Here is a 17,907-nt window from a genome sequence, read left to right as displayed (position 1 = left end):
AAAAGGAATATTGAAAACTCATCATCCCACAATGTTCCCAGTGTCATTAGAACATGCGTAAGGTATGCGCTGGTATGCACATGGCAGCCATACACAAAGCCATTCACCGCTGCTAAGGAGATCTTACTATTCCAGTGCTCAAACGTGTCACTCAGGGGTAACCTCAGCAATTCCCCAGGCACTTGTTTACACTACCTTCAAAAACTGAGAGAAAATAAAATAAATTATAAGGAGTTAGGAAGGAAGGAATCAAAAATTGCTCATTGTGAGCAAAAACAGGAATGATTTGTAAGTTAACATCTATATCCAAAAAGCCTAGCAAGAGTCTCTATAAATCTCCCATAGGAAATAATTAAGTGAAGCTTAACCCTGTAGAAACGAGCCCAACACTGGTATCACAAAGCCCACTGCACCACTTACATCCAACTTACTCCACACAGCTGTGCTGCCTTGGGGCTAATTCTCCTTACCCTGAGAAGTTTTGGTTTTGTTTGGTTTTAAAACCTCAGCCCAGGTTACTCAGTCCTGCACTCAGAGCGTCCTTTGAAAGGTTCTGAAGGTGGCACAGCAGACAGTGCCAGCAATCAGCTGTTAATCTGACAGAAAACTACACGATCTCAGCATAGCTCTTGGTCTGCAGTCTCTGGACAGATTTAGGAAGTGCTGGGGGCAACCGGGTTGCCTTTTGTGTTGCTCTAGGACTGTGGTATGGAAATTGATGAGTCTCAGGAACAACAAGGAAGAGAAATCCAACAGAGGCACTGAGTCCTTCAGTGCTATCTAGAGAATATACTCAGAATCTTCTATCGATATTGCTTACTCTATGTATGGCAAACAGGTATAGGACCAGACAGATTATCGTGTTACAAAGGAGAAATGAAATAAAGATCTTACCTATGTCCTAGGCTTGCAGAAGGGCTCCAAAAGGAATGATCTTCAGATAGAGATCCTTCCTCCTTGGGAGTCAGCCCTTAAATGGGGTCTCTGTGGGGTGCAGCCTGGCTCCACCCCTTACGGTCACTCAGGTGAAATTGCATTCACCTGTGCCCCTGCAGCTGACTCAGCACTCACCTCAGGTGGTCAATCAGAGGTTCAGGCCATGATTCAACTGTTCCCATACACTCTAGTAGGCTACTTTAAAGGTTTCTTATTCTACTGCTCCTAAAAGCACCCAAACTATTGATCCCAGAAGAAAGCCTTGTGAGTTCATCTACTTTGTGCAAGCCAACCTTGAAAGACTGAATCTCTAATGAAGACAATGAAGAAAAACAACTACAACAAAAACCCACTAGTGCCACAAAATAAGCTTTTTAAAATTAATGTGTAATTCTGAAAAACATATAAACAGTGCAATTAACTAATTTAAAATCAATTCAAACCAATTTGCCTTAGTGTCTGGTCACAGCCAGTGCCTTTTTATCCCCTCTTTATTAGATATTATTTCACACACTGTAATCAAAGTATTGAAGGGTGCCTTCTTCTTTCACCCACCCGAGAGGCCATACATTAGACGCAATTAAGTTCTGTACTGCCCCTCAGTTCTTTTTCAACAAAAACACTGGCATGAACGCCTCTTGGTATTCACGCATCTCTAGACAAACCCTGGCAGCAACCAATCCAGCATGCTGCCTCTACCCTCCAATGCAAATTTGCCCTGTGAACACTTTATTACAGTCAAACAGCAATATCCTCAACTGGCAATTAACATATACACTCTGAAATTATACTTGCTTACACTGATGACATAGCCTAATTAGCGCAGAAGCCACAGGCTAACACACTGTTGTCAGCTGAGTTGGAACAGTTTAAGTAATGTATAGCCCCAGGCTGTGTGTTACCACACTTCCAGGGGTGGTTATGCTAGCCAATTTTCATTCCACTGAAACAGCACAAGTCTTCAAAGTAAACACAAAGCTGGGATTAATAATCCTCATCAGGCTACAGGGACAGTGTTCAGCCCTGCTGCTGAACTCCTAGCTGCTAGAAGGATGCTCTCATATTTTGCAATAATTGTTGACAGCCCATACCCACCATTGCTCAACAGCAAAGCAGCAGTACTTGTCAAAGGCTTCCTAAAGCTGTAGAAGGGAGAATGTTCTCAGCCTTTGAAAGAAAGCACAGGTGACCCATGGTTATCCCACCCTCCTGTGCTAAAGTTGTTCTGAGTAGGTTTCTTTTTGTTTTAAGTTCGAACGAATAAGAGAACAATATGCTTCAGACAAAGCTGATTGCGGCAGGCACATTGTTTCAGACCAAATGTCCATCCAGACTCTTACCTTTGGTTGCCTAAAGATGTTGTGGGTGCCCCATCCTGGTGGTGCCCAAGGCCAGTCTGAATGATATTCTGGGCAGCCTGATCTGGGGGGGGAAGGACACTCAGCTCAGGGCAGGGGAGTGGAACTTTATGGTCCCTTCTAACCTGAGCGAGTCTCTGATTCCATACAATGTGATATTCTGACCCAGACAGCAGCAATAATTCCTCCAGTAATGAAAGTAACAAAGAGGACAGGGAAAACCTCTTCCACCCTCACATCTTTTGTTAACACCTGTTAAGGAACTCAAAGAAAACAGCTAACTGCAGCTGTCACCAGCTCTCCAGGTGAACATTTTCTAATACATTCCTGTTGCCTGAAAAGATCGGTGTAATGGGGTATCTTCTTTTCCAGGTGTAGAGAACTATAGGGAAACTACAGGCTTCCTCGTGACAACAGTAGGATTACTCTTTAGAACCAGAGAGAAATCCACATTCAACAGCCCCCGCCTGGGAGAGGACTGCACAGGTGTCAGAGACTTCCATTTTCCTTCACAAATTGATCAGAACAGGCCATAAAGCAAGAGTAGCAGATCTTACAGTAAGATAATGCTCACCAGAGGCCACAACTCACAGCTGGGGCAGCCCAAGACAGGTTCTACCACAGAGAAAAGTAAGAACTAGCTTCTACACCATACCTGTGTAGAGCTGGCTGTAAAAAAAGTGCTCTCTTTGTCATTCATGCTAAAATAACAAGGTGAAGCTGGGGCAATTAAGCAAATCAGCCACTTAACACTGCTGCCCTGGACAGAGACTTCTCCTCTCCCACCTGTCCCCAAGCAATGGCCTCCAGGTGCAAGAAGCCCCACACTGAGGTGGTGAGAGCCTCTTGTTGCCTGGGCTGGCTTGCACCTGGCCAGCATTCAGTCTGAGCTGATAATTAAGCAATTTGAGAGCAATCAGTTAACCACAGGTGGAGGTTCCCCCTCAGGAGGCAGCTGCTAACCCTCAGAAACAAGGGGTGCATCCCAAATGATCCCCTGCTCTTGAAGGTCAAGTAACAAAAACAATACACAGCCGTGTGTTCGGACAGCAGAGTGACAAAAATGGCCTGAAGTCCTCCCTGTGGGGTTGATTTCTCCTTAGCTGTGTGGAACTTGGGCAGCCCCTGCTCTGCTGACAGGAGGGGCCCTGCAGCAGCTCCACATGGGGCAGTGAGGGTTCCTGGCCTCTGCCACGGCCCAGAAACCAGCAGGCATGCAAATATTGCTCCTGTCCCACCCTCCGACATTTAAACTTCTGTCCTCCTTTCCTCCCTTGTTTGGCAGTCAGTTTCATCCATGCACACAAAAACTCTCTCTAGAATGAAGTAAACATCATGATTTGGTATGAGATGCTGACTGTTGATACATGATTGTTAGATGACCCCAAAACTCATGGTTGCATAATTGATTTTCCTTCTTTTGCCTATGTTTTGCCTTTGCACCTCTGTTTCCCACAAGCCACTGTCCCTCTACAGCTGCAGAGACCATTTTGGTGGGTAAGGAATTAGGTGGAAGGTCTCAGCCACAGACTGTGGTGAGCAGCACTACTCTGCCCCTGTGAGCACCCACCTGGAGTATTGTGTTCAGGTCTGGGGCTCCCAACACAGGAAAGATGTGGAGCTCTTGGAGAGAGTCCAGAGCAGGGCCATGAGAATGATCAGAGGGCTGGAACACCTCTGCTATGAAGACAGGCTCAGGATGCTATGGGTGTTCAGCCTGGAGGAGAGAAGGCTCTGGGGAGACCTCATTGTGGCCTTCCAACATTTAAAGGAAGATTAAAAACAGGAGGGGAACCAGGTAGATAGTGATAGGATGAGGGGGAAAGGTTTTAAACTGAAGGAAGGGAGATTTAGATAAGATGCTGGGGAAAGTTTTCCACTGACAGGGTGGTGAGGTGCTGGCGCAGGCCGCCCAGAGAGGCTGTGGATGCCCAGGCCCTGGAGGTGTTCAAGGCCAGGTTGGATGGGGCTCTGGGCAACTTCACGTAGTGCTTGATCTTGTGGCTGGCAACTCTGCCTGATGCAAGTGTTGGAACTCGATGATCTTTGAAGTCCCTTCCAACCCAAGCTATCCTACAATGATTCTATAATTCCTTTTCCCTCACACCCTCCCTCCTGGCTTTGCAGCTGAGAGGAATGTAGTTCCTCTGTTGTTCAGAGGAGGGCAAAGATATTTTTTTATCCGTACAACTAGTTTCTTCCTTTTGACCCCTCCTATCCCTCGATTCCTCTTAGTTCCTCAGGAGGTGAAACAGAGCACTGCCTGCTTGCCCCAGCACCCAGATGTCTGTTTTGCTTGAAGAAGAAAGCAGGAAAGGTATCCAACCCAAACAGAGATTTCCCCATGACAGGCAAGAACAGAGTGTGACAACTGATGTGTTTTGTCTTCATGCAAATCCAGAAGGTTTATGAATAAGCTGTAAAAGCTGGCAGTGCTGGAAGGAATTAGTATCATAGCAGGTCTTGTAGTCAGAGGAGTTTCAGACTTATAAAGACAAGGACAAAGAATCTCAAGGGGAGGAAAATTCATCCCAGTCGCACTTGTGCTGCTGTGAACTGAGAGTAGTTTTCAGTGTTGTAGTTTTCTGTACCTGAAACATGAAGTACATCTGGTTTACCATAGTGTAACTTGAGACTGAACTTTGAATTTTTATGAACACAGAGAAACAGCTGCAGAAGTTAAAATGCACATTAATCCCCTCAGTAAAGTATTTGGCTCAAAAAGGAGTATATAAACGCACAAGCTTTGTGCATCATTTCTCATATATGCTGTTCAGGTCTGTTGCTTCTCAACACACACAGTGCAATAGCACATTCAGCCACATATGTAACATTAGATTTAACAAAAGGATATAGTTTGCAAGTACTTCAGACATTTACATCAATCCCACCTGACAAGCAGGTGGCCCTTCAACATGCCTGCAGTTTATTTGTCATCGAAATAACGTAGGAGGTCCAAAATGACAAATCAGGGTAACATCATAGCATTGAATCACATTGCGAAGAAAAATAGACCTCATCTGTGCAAAAATTCTTCATTGCCAGTCTTAACAATCATGGTCATAATCACGCTTCTCAGGCTGTCAGTAAGCACAGCAAAATATGTTCCAGGGCAAGACAGCCTTCAGAGCGAGAGTTAATAGGATAACCTTGGCTGACGTTAAGAATAGGGTGAGGGGATGATGCAAACTGTTGAAGGTGCCCTCTTTAGTGGCATAACATTAAATACAGCCAGTAAAGCAGTTGCTGCATGTCTCAACAAAAAAAAAAGGACTTTTCCAAAGGGGAGACTCATCTCAAAAAAGAAAACGTGTCTGATTTCATGTTGAAAGAAGAGAGTGCAGAAAATTTGATTTGTAGCCTGCATTGGGCTTTAAGGTATTACGCGATAAAGGTTGTGACTGTATTTACAGGGCCCAGTGAGGCAATCCTTAATTACACTGAGAGATACTTCATTCCTTGAATAAAAGCCTGGGGTTCAGTGGGTCTGTTCATGTGAAGTAGTACTCAGGTGAAGAGCTGCAGAAGGGCTTCAGTGCTCACCGCTTCTTCTTTTCCTTCATATAACGAGAGCTCCTAAATGGTTTTCCAAAGAAGCCAGAGAGAACATTGTTTGCCTGTTCCTTTTTCATCTATGAGAAGTGCATTTCTGCCCTTGATGGCATTACCAAAGTCTGTGCTTTAGCCCTGAGACTGGCACAGTCAGATTTGCTGTTTAAATTATTTTGGGTTATCTTCAGCTTTGCCTAAGCTGACATCTTGTGTAATTCCCTTGTTCTGGCCTCTCCATCCAGAATACTGCATGGGAAAACTGGTCATCACTGGTCATTGGCTGTTTACAAGGGTGGATAGTGACAGGACAAGGGGGAATTGTTTTAAACTGGGACAGGGGAGGTTTAGGTTGGATTTTAAGAAGCAGTTTTTCACCCAGAGGGTGGTGACGCACTGAACAGGTTGCCCAAGGAGGCTGTGGATGCCCCATCCCTGGAGGCATTCAAGGCCAGGCTGGATGTGGCTCTGGGCAGCCTGGTCTGGTGGCTGGCGACCCTGCACATAGCAGGGGGTTGGAACTGGATGAGCACTGTGGTCCTTTTCAGCCCAGGCCACTCTATGATTCTATGATTTTATGATTCTATGATCACGTCTTTTATCGAATTTGTGGCGCAAAGAATTGACTTTTTAAGTGTTAGAAAATATCAAAGTAGCATCTCCAGACAGCAAATAAACTAGGTAAGAGCTCTGAGAAGTGTGACATATATCGTGACGCAAAAATAGCCTTAGGCGCTTGGGAATGAGCTTAATTTGGGCAACTGAGTTTCACATGAGTATGACTGAACATGAATGAAAATCACTCGAGAGGATCTAGAACAAGAAGATGAGTCAAAGCTACCACTTGATTTAGTTATTTTTTTACAATACCTGTCATTGGCATGAACCTCTAGTTAATGACGTAGTAGCTGCAAAATGCCCAGATCACAGCTACAGTGTGAGGAAATAAGCGGAAATCGAAGTTGTTAGCCAAACAACCTGCAACTCTGATACGTTGTTCCCTTTGTTATCACATTCAGGACACCAGGCATTCCAGTAAAGCCCCCAGTACTGTCCCATCTGGAGCTGGATGCCAGTGCTCAGGTGGCTGTGCTGTACATGTGAAATGAGACAAATTGCTTTCCTTTAGTATAGTGAGTTCCAGCAGCATTTGTAAAGAGATACTTTTCAAGGCACACAAAAGGGGGCCAGATATCACAGTTCTATTGATTGACCACAAGTATTTAAGCAACGAACTCCTCCTTTGCACTTTGAGGGAGTATAAAGGAACACTGAACTCCCCTAGTAATTCATCTAGCTGAAAATAATAAAGCTATTTTACAAATGAACACCAGAGCGTTCTCAAAGTCATCGATAAGAGCTCTCCATCTGGGACATTCATTGGAAAATATTCCCAACCACAGACAAGAGCCTTTTAAGACTCATCTTTATAGTCAGAGAGAAAAAGCCCACGCTGCTATCAGACTGCAGAGGGACCCCCAATGGACAGTTATCCGGATGGGCTCCGGCTCTCTGTGAAGTTGTCTCCTGCAAGACCTGCTAAAGCTTTTTTGCAGTCGTGAGCCCAGGCTGCAGGAAGCTAATCCTTGTCATCACCTTTGTGACTCACCTTGCAGTTTCAATTGGACGAGTTATTCCTCACATCTCCTCTTCAGAAAAATAAACCGCCGTGTTGAGTTGTTAGCACAGAATGGCTGCCACGTTCCAGCCTGGGCAGCTGTGTTGCAGTGGTGAGTCATCAAATTGAATGTACAGGCACGATGGATAAATTTGCAAAGAAGCCTACGCCTTATTTATTTCACTGGAGTTAAATATCCAAACCATTTACGTTCTGCTGGAAGTCCTAATCAATGCTCTGATTACCTTTGATAAGCTTTAGGAAACCCCTCCAGCTGTGTGCTGTGTGCTGCAGAAACTTCAGGTCTGAAAAACCATCAGCTGTTGAGCAATAACGCTAACTGCCACATCATTTGCAGTGCCAGTGTGTTTTGGAACAGGGGAAGAACTGTAGATATAAAATCTTGGTTTGACCTCCGAGCAATGAAAACGTTCAGAATAAATGTGATGAAAGATGTGTTTTGCTGTTTGTTTGTTTCATATTACTATCTGCTTGTTCTGACCCATAAAGCAATCTGGGACAGAGCCAAAAGCTTTTATTGCTAGGGGCCTTGTTTGCTTTTACAAGCCAAAAACTCCAGGGAAAGGAGTCACTACTGGAACCCATATCCACACAGACTGCCTTGCTGATTTCAAGTGAGATGGATACACAGATGTCACCGGGTGCATAACCTGAGCTGTGGTAAAGCTGAGAAGCAATTTGTTCTCCATGTTCAAGACTAGGTTATATCCTACTGTATTTTTCACATTTTCTTTCTTCCCTCTTCAGTGTTCACATCAACTATTTTTTCAGTTATGGTCCCTAAACCAGCTAATGAGGAGGGAGCTGAGCACATTGCATCAGAAGATACTGATGTAATAACCATGGAATATAAGCATATGAGAAAAGAGAGCAGCTGGCAAAATAAATAAGGAAATGAACTCTCAATGTAAAATAACTGACTTTGGCATTCAAACTGAAAATCATAGCGTGTCAAAGACCAAGAGGAATCCTTATAAGACAGGCTGATTTTCGGTTAAATTACTTCCTCGATGAACAGCCTCAGATAGATGGCTTTATATTGCTGAATCTGTTTTGATGATTTCTGAAAGTGTAATTCATCCAGTCCAGCCCCTCTTGTATCCAGTTTAGAACACAATTCACCAATGATTGCAGATCTGCAGAGCTATTTCTAATGTTTCCTGTAAATAAAGTGTTTATCTACTGCACCCAAAGTCAGACCCTGTGGAGGTTGGGACTGATTTTTCTTCAGCTGCCTGATACAGATTGCTCCATCCCAATGTGTCACATCAAGTGCATCCTGTGTGCATAGTGCTCATCTGTTAAAGAAAGTATCCTCTGAGAGGCACTCTGAGGGAGAGGCTTTAGCCCTTTTTATGAGCCAGCCAGCATTTGTAAGTTACTACTCCATCTGACACACCAAACAGCCCTCTGCTCCCTCATCACCTCATTGCCAGAGACATCTTTTGTCCATATAAAACAGGAAAAATGTAAAACAAATATAAAATGAATTCTCCTTGGGAAATATGAGCAGCGTATACCTCACTCTGCTGCAGCACTGATGAGTGTCAGAAGTTTTGTTTCTGTTTCTAACTCCAGTGAGTAAGAGCCCAAACTCACACAGACTACTGTTTAATTGGGAAGAAGAGATTGTTATTATAGCCACACTTGAGATTAATGCATGCTTTGACTCTACAACTCAAGATCTCACTGTATCTCATCTCAGAAGTCTCTCCCTGGCAGATGAGAAGTCTTCCCTTTCCCTCCCCTTCCCTTTCCAGAGAGGGCAGGAAAACAGAAATAAGAAAGGACTATTTGTCATCAGAGTAAGATCTGTCCTTACACTCAGCAGCTGAACAATTTGATTAATTCCTAAGTCCATGTAGCCTACAGACAGCTCCATCAGCACTCTATTTAGTTACAAATAATCTTCACTGACCACAGAATCGATCCTGAATTGGATGAAGACCATCTCCTGGAACTGATTTTCCATTTTCTGTGCCACCTTTTCAGGTAGCAATGATATCCTCTTCAGCTCTTCCAAACTCCTGAAGAAAACAAAATGTTTGAATTACTCCCTGTCCTCTGTTTGGTGTTTTTACTAGCAGGACAGCCAACCACTTTGGCAACGTTGGAAAGAGCCATACCACAGGACACAAGCAGCTGTGCTGCCACACCAGCAGAACTGGAGTAGAAAAAAGGACACAACCAGCTTCACCACTAACTTCAACTCTGGGCTCGCACCACGGGGTACAACTTTGCATGATCGAAAGTGGCTTCGTATCCAGCACGGCATATCTCAAGGTGGGCAGGCAGATATGTTACAGAGCAATGGCCGGGTCTGCTGGCCAAGCAGGCTTCTGTCATCCTGCAGGCCTTCAGATCTGTGAGCAGCAAAGCAGGCTTCAAGATCCTTCACATAATGGATGGACATATAATAGGTATAAAGACGATAAAAATGATTACTCTACCTTGTCATTATGGTGCCAAAAGCTTTTTGCTTGCTTGTTGCTATATGAATAATTAATTAGCTTAATTATCTTTTCATTCTAGGTAAGGAAATATGGTTGAAAGATGGAGCGAGAGAACAGTAAGCCACCAAGCCTGAGTGCCTCCTGGTGAAACTGAGTTTGGGCAGAAGAATGCTGAGGAAACCACTCATAGTAAGAAAGCTGAACCCATCCTATAATGCACTGTTAGTGGTGTCATTCAGTTCCTTAAACTCCACAAAGCAAATCTACCCTGTGTAGTGAAAAATGGCACAGAGCATCTGCTGCAGGAAACCTATCACAGAATCACAGAATGGTAGGGATTGGAAGAGACCTTTAGAGATCACTGAGTCCAACCCCCAAACATGAAAGCCTTATGAGTAGATAAGCAGCTGATTACACCAAAATTAACCTCCTTTTGGTCCTTCTCTCCATGTCAGCAACAAACAAGGTAGAATCCTATGCTGCTTGTTAAATACTAAAGAGTTTTTGTTTTCCACATCACAGTTTTACCTGCCCGGATATATTTTTTGAGGTTTCAAACAGGGGTTTTGTGCATGTGTTTGTGTGCACAGAGAATTAGCACTGGGATGGAATAAGAAGCAAAGTCAGAACAACCAGAAAGCCTTGTTGAGATGTTAAGCTGAATAGACAAGATTCTGGACTAAGAGTATATGGCCTGCTTCTTTTTCCAGCTGACCATCTCTATCTCAGAATGTCATTCAAGATTAGCATCTGTTAGGAGCATCTTGAGGAAAACACAAACGAAAGCAGAAAGAATATACAGAAGTGACTGATACCAAAATCCAGGTGGACTGAAGTAGAAAGAACAAAGGAATACGGATGTTGTGAGAGAACACAAAGAAAAAGTAGAGTTGTGGGGGCATGAAGGAGGTGTGTGAGGAAGCAGGATGGATTGGCTGTATTTGAGTGGGCCTGGAAGAGAAGCAGGCACAATGGGCTAGGTTCTCAGCCTGTTTGAGTTGGCATCGTTTCTTTGACTCAACAGAGCAGTACAATTTACACCAGCTGACAATCTGGCCTAATAGCTGCTAATTTGAGGATAGACCATATTCACCTCAAGGCTGTAAACCTTCCCCACCCTGAGAAAACAAGAAGCGTAATTTGGTTCCTCATCTTGCTGTAGCCAAGTGGAAAAGGTGCCAAATACCTCAATATCCCATATGTGAAACTATTTTGGGGGGAAAAAATAACAACAAAAAACAATTTTGCTGCCAAACAAGCATCCCTAATTCTTTCCTATAGAGAAACAATGACATCCAGTGGTGAGTTACATTCATCACAGGTGGGTTTGTATTCGTCCAACCTCCAGAAGCCGTATCTCATACCGGTCACAGGAAAATGATCAGTTGCTGTGCTCCTTTTACCTATGAGTCGTGCTATTCCAGCCCTTGGAAACTCTTAAAAATCATGTTTTCTTCCAGATAAGTAACTCTGCATTTCTCTGTCAGATGCAGTTCTGGAGCCCTTCTCTAGGTCCTCAGTGTGCAATCTGTGTTTAACAGTTTGTGAGAGAAACATCTCCATGCATCAGCAGTGTTGTTTTCATGACCAACTGAAGGCTTCTCAGCAGGTTAGGCAAAATAGATGTTTGCAGTGGCAGCAGAGCAGGCTGGTGCCTGGCACTGTACCTCCCCTTCCTGTGGTGAGTACCTCTGTCCTGCCTCACCTAGATTGCAGACTGCCAAGTAGCTCCAGCCTGGGAAGACAGAAGGGGAAAAATATTTAAGGATACATATTCTCTGTCCTGGCTTTGGCTTGGCAAATTTTTAAGTACGTCATGAGCTTACTGAAGAGAACAAAAGGGGTATTTAGATAAAGTAAAATGAGATACTTTATCCAGAAATGTTTAGAGTAAACATTCACGCTATTCTGAAGGGTCTGGATAAAAAACCATTCTCCAGGACCGTGAGGATTTCTTTCCTAAGTTTCCCCTTCTAAGCTTCACTTATTTATTTATTTATTTGCTACCCAGGCATCTGCTGGGCTGACATATACTGCCACTGGGTACCATTGAGAGGAAGAGGTGCCAATAAACCTGTTGTGTTACTGGGAGGCACAGTGAAAGAAGACCAGAATTTTTTTGTGCGTAAACTCTTGGGATGGAAATAAGAAGCCTGGCAGAATTTACAGGAGGAGATGGAAGTCCCAAGAGGACTTTGTCAAATAGGTACTTTCAAAAATCCCATCAGACACTCAATTTTAATGTTAAATGCCTGAACACAGTCCAAAGACCGTCCCATCTGTTTCTATGAAATCTGCACAGAAATCTGTAGCAGATCAGGTACTAAGAAAATGCTTAATATACACTACCAAGAATGAAGCCCTGTTGAGTGAACAGCCTTACAAGCCTACAGTTTGGACTGATTCTCCACTCTATTTATAATCTTCATACAGAAGAGATGAGTAGGGAAAGCTTTGTTTAGGGGCACACAAGTCTCAAAATCAGCCCTATCTCTGCCAAATTGTGCTGCTTGCACCCTTGCTTGCCTACAGTCTTTGCAGTCTGAGTGAAATGGTCCATGCTGAAATATTTTCCCTCCTTCATTTTAACTAACGGACCCTCTGCTCTCATATTAGGGAGCAATGTTAATTTGGGGAGAGGATTAATTTTCATGTTATCTTTCTTAAACACCTCACTTACATACTCTCCAGACCTTTCTCTTTCCAAACTAAACAATTCTCACTTTTGCACTCTATCCTCAGATGTAAACCCCACCCAGCCTTCTAACCATCTCATGACATGCTTTTGGTGGACTTCCAAACCAAAGAGGTTTCCAAACTGAACCTCCAAAATGTTTGAGGTTTCCCCATCTCTGTATAGTACTTTCCAAGAGCACACTCCCATTGATTCTGGAGGCAGCCTTGAATCAAAACTAACCATAATGCAGTCAGGAACAAGTCTGGCTACTTTTTAATGAGGAAATGTGTTCTTGGGAAGTATCGTGCAGTGATGGGCAAACCTCAAACACATTGGTGGTTCTGCTCATAAACCTCTTTGATCTAGAAGTCTCACCCAATGGCAAAAAAAACTGATGACCGTGCATGCACAGAAGCGTGCCAACCATGGCAGGAGAGAGCTGTTATCATGGTGGGCAGGCAGCACAGTCCCCGCTATGCACCCAGGCTGCTGATTGGAGCAGTCCTAAGTTTTAACAAGAAAAAAAAAAAAATTAACAACAATAAAAGAAAAAATATCCCGAAAGTATGCAATTCAAGTTAACAACCATCCCTCTCCATCCCATAAACTCCCACTGCAGTCATATCTAGTAGAGCCAGTTCTAATGTTGCTTTCAAATTTGCAGCTGCAGAGAGCCCTGGCCAAGCCAGGTTCAAATAATAATATAGCCATTACTGCTCATTGTTCCTCAGTGACAGAGCAACCAAGCTCTGCTGCCGTGCACCGCCCTGTTTGTTGGTAATCGAAACTAAAAGACTTGAGCTGGAGAAGTGCAAATGTTGCTATTTGTGCATGTCACAATTCTCCTGTTGGGACAAGCCCATCTACAGCACGTTCCTTACAGCCTCAGGTTCAGGGCTCATTTTTTAGTACAAACTGCAGAGCCTCGTGTCTTCTGCATCAAAGGTCTGCGGTGTTAGATACGTGGTAACCAATGCAGGACAAACAGAGAACTCAAGATACAGAAAACAAAATGAGGAACCAAGCACTCTTTGGTACATTCTGTCCTTCTGTCTGCCTCTTCTCACAGCCCTGCACCTGAAGACAGACGTGATTTTCCTTCCTGATGTTTTTTGTTGTGCTACAAACAACTGCAGACTTTAGGATATTGCCCATCTCTTGGTCATCTGTTATATTAGACAACACCAGGCTCTGCTGGCTGGTTTTCCCCAGTCTTCTTGTCTCCTCTTTCACGTCTTTGTCCCCAGACAAACTTATGTGTATTAGATGCATCTACCTGGGAGACTCAGTGCATTGTCAAAGCACTGTTAATAGGCTTTTAATTAAAAGAAAATTGTCCCTTTTCTTCTTAATAAGTCCAAGGAAACAAAGCATTGCTGTTCCGTTGTTAAGGACTGTGCAGTAGTATAGCAACAGCATTAGAAGAGGTCAAAATAGGGTCAAATAGGTGCACTCTCCACAAAGGAAGGGAAGGGAGTTAGTCCTAAACCTGTTAGCATTATTCTGAGCAACCATACTGTTGTGATGTCCAACTGTAATATCTCAGTTATAATTTTAACATTCAAGAGACACATTTTGTTAGGCCTGGCTTGGCCAGGGAGCCATTGGCAGTTGCCTATGGCTCAAATGCTGATGCCCCAGGAATTCAGGTAGGCATCCTTCGTCTCGTCACACCAATGAGGATGTGTTGTTTCTCAATGAACTCTGACTTCCCATCTGCCTCTGAAAGCCACTGACCAGGGGACTTGCAGGTGGTGGGCTAAGTTCCTGTGCTCTGTAGGCTCTTGCAACTAGATTGTCTTTTCATCCCTGTTACGTAGCTAGAGCAGGCAGTAGCAAAACAGAAGTAACTGTAGGTTGCAGTTTTACCTTACTAGCTACAGTAACCTTAACTCAGTATCTGCAGTTGCCATGAGGATATTGCTCTTGAAAGGCCTGGTGAGGATAGGAAGCTGTACCTCATGTTTCCAAACCTTCTAGTAGGTAGGAAGATTTCCAGAGGCAACAGCCACTTATCTGCCCCAGATAAGAAGTACTTCTATGGGAGAGCTCAGATAAACATCTCTAAACGTGACCCAACCTTTTGATCACGGATGTTCAGATAAGATAACCCCAAGTACATTAGTGAGATGAGACTGAATCAGCCTTGAAATTAGAGATATAAGAGACTGACCTAATTTCTCCACTCTTTTCCCTTCTCCCCGCCTCCTGCCCAAATGTTAACCAAGTCATACACTCTAATGTTTCCCAGCACTTTCATGTATTTGGTTTAAATACAATGAACTGTAGGAGGTTCCACAGTCCTCTCTCTCCAGATCTTTCAGATTGCATCTCTTGTGTTGCACTGTGTGCTTCCTCTTCCCTTTTAAGGCTTTCGTATATTTTAGCTCCTTCATACTTCCTTGTGTCATCACTTAACCAAATTCTCCAATACATACTTTCTTTGTAATAATCCCCCCCCCCCTTTTTTTTTTATATCTTCCTCATTTGATTATTTTTAAGACTATTTAATCCCTACCAACTCACTCCTATCTTCCATCCAATTGGGATGCACACAACTGAACATAACACCCCAAGTTACATGATGCCAAAGCCATCTTAGAAAAAAGCACAATTATTAATTTAATATCTGATTTTTCTGTCTCCCCATTACTTACAGCTCATGTCCAATAATACTGCTTCCCAAATCTCTGCCTGATTAAGTACTTGCATTTTCCTTTAGACATATTAGCTACATTTTTCTAAACTGAATCATGTTTGTTTTCTTCTTATTATGGTACTGATCTCTTGAGGCTTCCTTTGAACAAGTGGATGGAAAGAGCTTTTTTTTCCTTTATTATTGCACAAGAGGGTTTTATGTCTGTGGATGTGTCATAATAAAATGGTTTTGGTACCAGCAAACCTAATTCCCCTTGTTATTAAACCATAACACACTTCAGGACAACTTAGTCATTGTGGAATAACACTGCCTTACGAACACCACGTATACCTAGCAGGAAGTGCTGCAGTAAGAGAAAGGAGACTAGAGATAGACAGAGAGGAACGGCTTACAAGCTGAGTCAAAAATTAACTTTAGCTCCCTGTGATGAGTTAAAGGAAAAGATCAATAACAGCTAAATGTTAATCAAACATTTACTGCAGTCATCCCACTTTGTATAATTGAAGGGCAGCAAAAGCATGTTCCTAGTTGTATACATATACACACACACATATATGTGTGTGAGTTTTAATTACATATATATTTGATGAAAAAATATAATAAGATTTTATCTCGCAAGGAAAGCAACAAACATCCTACAGAAAGTATTACAGTATTTGATCTGGACAGAAGCTGCTCTCTCCTTTTGACTCACGTGTGGTCAGTATATTTTCTGCCTAAAGATGGGTTTTGAAGGATTTACTGCCTGTCATGGTCCATTTTGGAAAGCTACTTCCTTCACATTCAAAGCTGGCCTTTCTTCACTGCCACTCTGTCCTCTTGCCATTTAAAATCACTGCTTGCCCAATCAGAGCTGATAGCAATGGAAGTGGTGCATTTCTCTTTGGGAGAGTGGAGCAGCTGTCATGCACACAGCCACTCTTCAGTTTTCCCAGGCTCCACAATCGTCTAGAAGTCAAAATTTTGTCTACTTCAAGGTAGAAACATGTCTTGAAATATATGCATGCATACAACATGACATATATGTGAAGATATTTATATCTACATATAAAACCAGTAGGTTAGCTTTGACTACCTTTTTGAAATGCATCTAGGTTTCTGTGGTGGCTGGTCTATTCCTAGTTAGTATATTTGGTATCTTCCCAATTAGACTTGTCAAAAATAAATAAATAAATAAATAAATAAATAAATAAATAAATAAATATTTGACCCAGACAGTCTAAATATCAGCTTGATTAGAATGTCAACTGTTCAGCAAAATGCTCACATTGACAGGCTCACTGTATGGAGGAGAAAGTTCCCTACAGCTTATTTACAGCACTGGAAGGTTATACTCGGGGATTCTATTGCAAATCCAGAACCATCTGACAAAGCTGAAAGATAAGACGTGGCTGAATGACAATTAACATGTTAAAAAACATCTTGGTGGTGAGTTAGCCCAGAAACTTCATGTCTCTTTGGGAATACTCCACAATTCTTACCTCTCTGGGCAAAGAATAGCTTGGGAGCTAGTTGGGGAAGAAGGGAACTGGCACACTGAGAGAGGAGAGCTCAGTGCCACCACTGTCAGCCTGGCAAGATCTAGGCTAATTCCCACAGCCCAGACAGCTGAGAGGTATGGAAGCAGCAGAACAGAAAAGCAAGTAAAAAGTAAGAGTAGGAAGAATTAACTCATCCTGGAGAAGTTGAAGTGGATCAGGAGCGAACACTTAAGTCAATAAATAGAGGAAGGAAACAAAGAAGAGAGAAAAATTCTCACTTAAACGTTTATAGCAACAAGTCCTAAGAGAAAGTCTCTTGAGTTTGCATCCCATGGAAACAAAACCATCAATAATGCAATCCTGGAAAAGCATCCCCACTCCAAGCCTTGAACAGTATGGATCCAGGAAATATTAAATCCATCTGCTGTGGAGAAAATGTTTTATCAACAACAACAAAAAGAAACATTTGATTTATTCTCTAGACACTGGGCTCAGACTCAGTCATAAGCTCTGCTATCTAATGTGGTTAGACAACTTCTAGGGAACTAACCTCTTGTTGCCGTTACTCATAGTATTTGCTTTTCCCCTATTGCCTTACTCATCTGATTCCTCCCTTCTTATTATGACTCTGGTTGAGCTGATAGGTCATAATTTATAGTATGGGCTGAGACTTTCATGCTTTTGTTGGTAACTTGAGCCAAGGAAGTGAGTTATTCTTGCCTGTGCCTTGTTTCTCTGTCTCGTTCCTTCTCTGTCTGGGAGTTTACCTAGACCTTGAACATACTCTACAGTACTAACTCGTGAGGAGGGAGGCTAGCCAGCTTTGCTCCAGTTTTAGTTACAGTGCTTGTCTGTGACTGTCTTTGGATGAGTTTGTTGGGTTTTGTTTGTTTGTTTGTTTTCTGGATACCAGGTGTTAAGTAGAAGCCTACATGGATAGAGTGCCTTTAGTCCCAAAGCAGTTTTCAAACCACAGATTTATCCACCATTCTAACTACTGCTAAAATATAGGCATAATTGGAGAAGAGCACAGAGTAGGCAGTAACACATGTAATGCTGGTAACCAAACTGCATGAAGATGTCCAAATCGCTCACTGGCAGATAGAAGGCAGTAGATTCACATGGGGGGGGGGGAGGGAACCCATCCCCTCCCCC

At 43.0% G+C, this 17,907-nt stretch overlaps 1 long non-coding RNA gene across 1 annotated transcript in view; it reads right to left on the bottom strand.

The window, feature by feature from the left end:
* LOC101748278 overlaps positions 1–17,907 on the bottom strand; it is a 212,718-nt gene that overhangs the window by 177,312 nt on the left and 17,499 nt on the right. Inside the window, exon 5 of the long non-coding RNA XR_005839572.2 lies at positions 7,453–11,670. This is a non-coding gene — a long non-coding RNA (uncharacterized LOC101748278). The remainder of the gene's footprint in view (positions 1–7,452; positions 11,671–17,907) is intronic.

The sequence above is a fragment of the Gallus gallus genome, chromosome 13 (assembly GCF_016699485.2).
Source record: "Gallus gallus isolate bGalGal1 chromosome 13, bGalGal1.mat.broiler.GRCg7b, whole genome shotgun sequence".
In the NCBI taxonomy this organism is placed as follows: domain Eukaryota; kingdom Metazoa; phylum Chordata; class Aves; order Galliformes; family Phasianidae; genus Gallus; species Gallus gallus.
The sequence above is the reverse complement of the archived record's forward strand: the minus strand, read 5'-3'. Positions and strand labels throughout refer to the sequence as shown.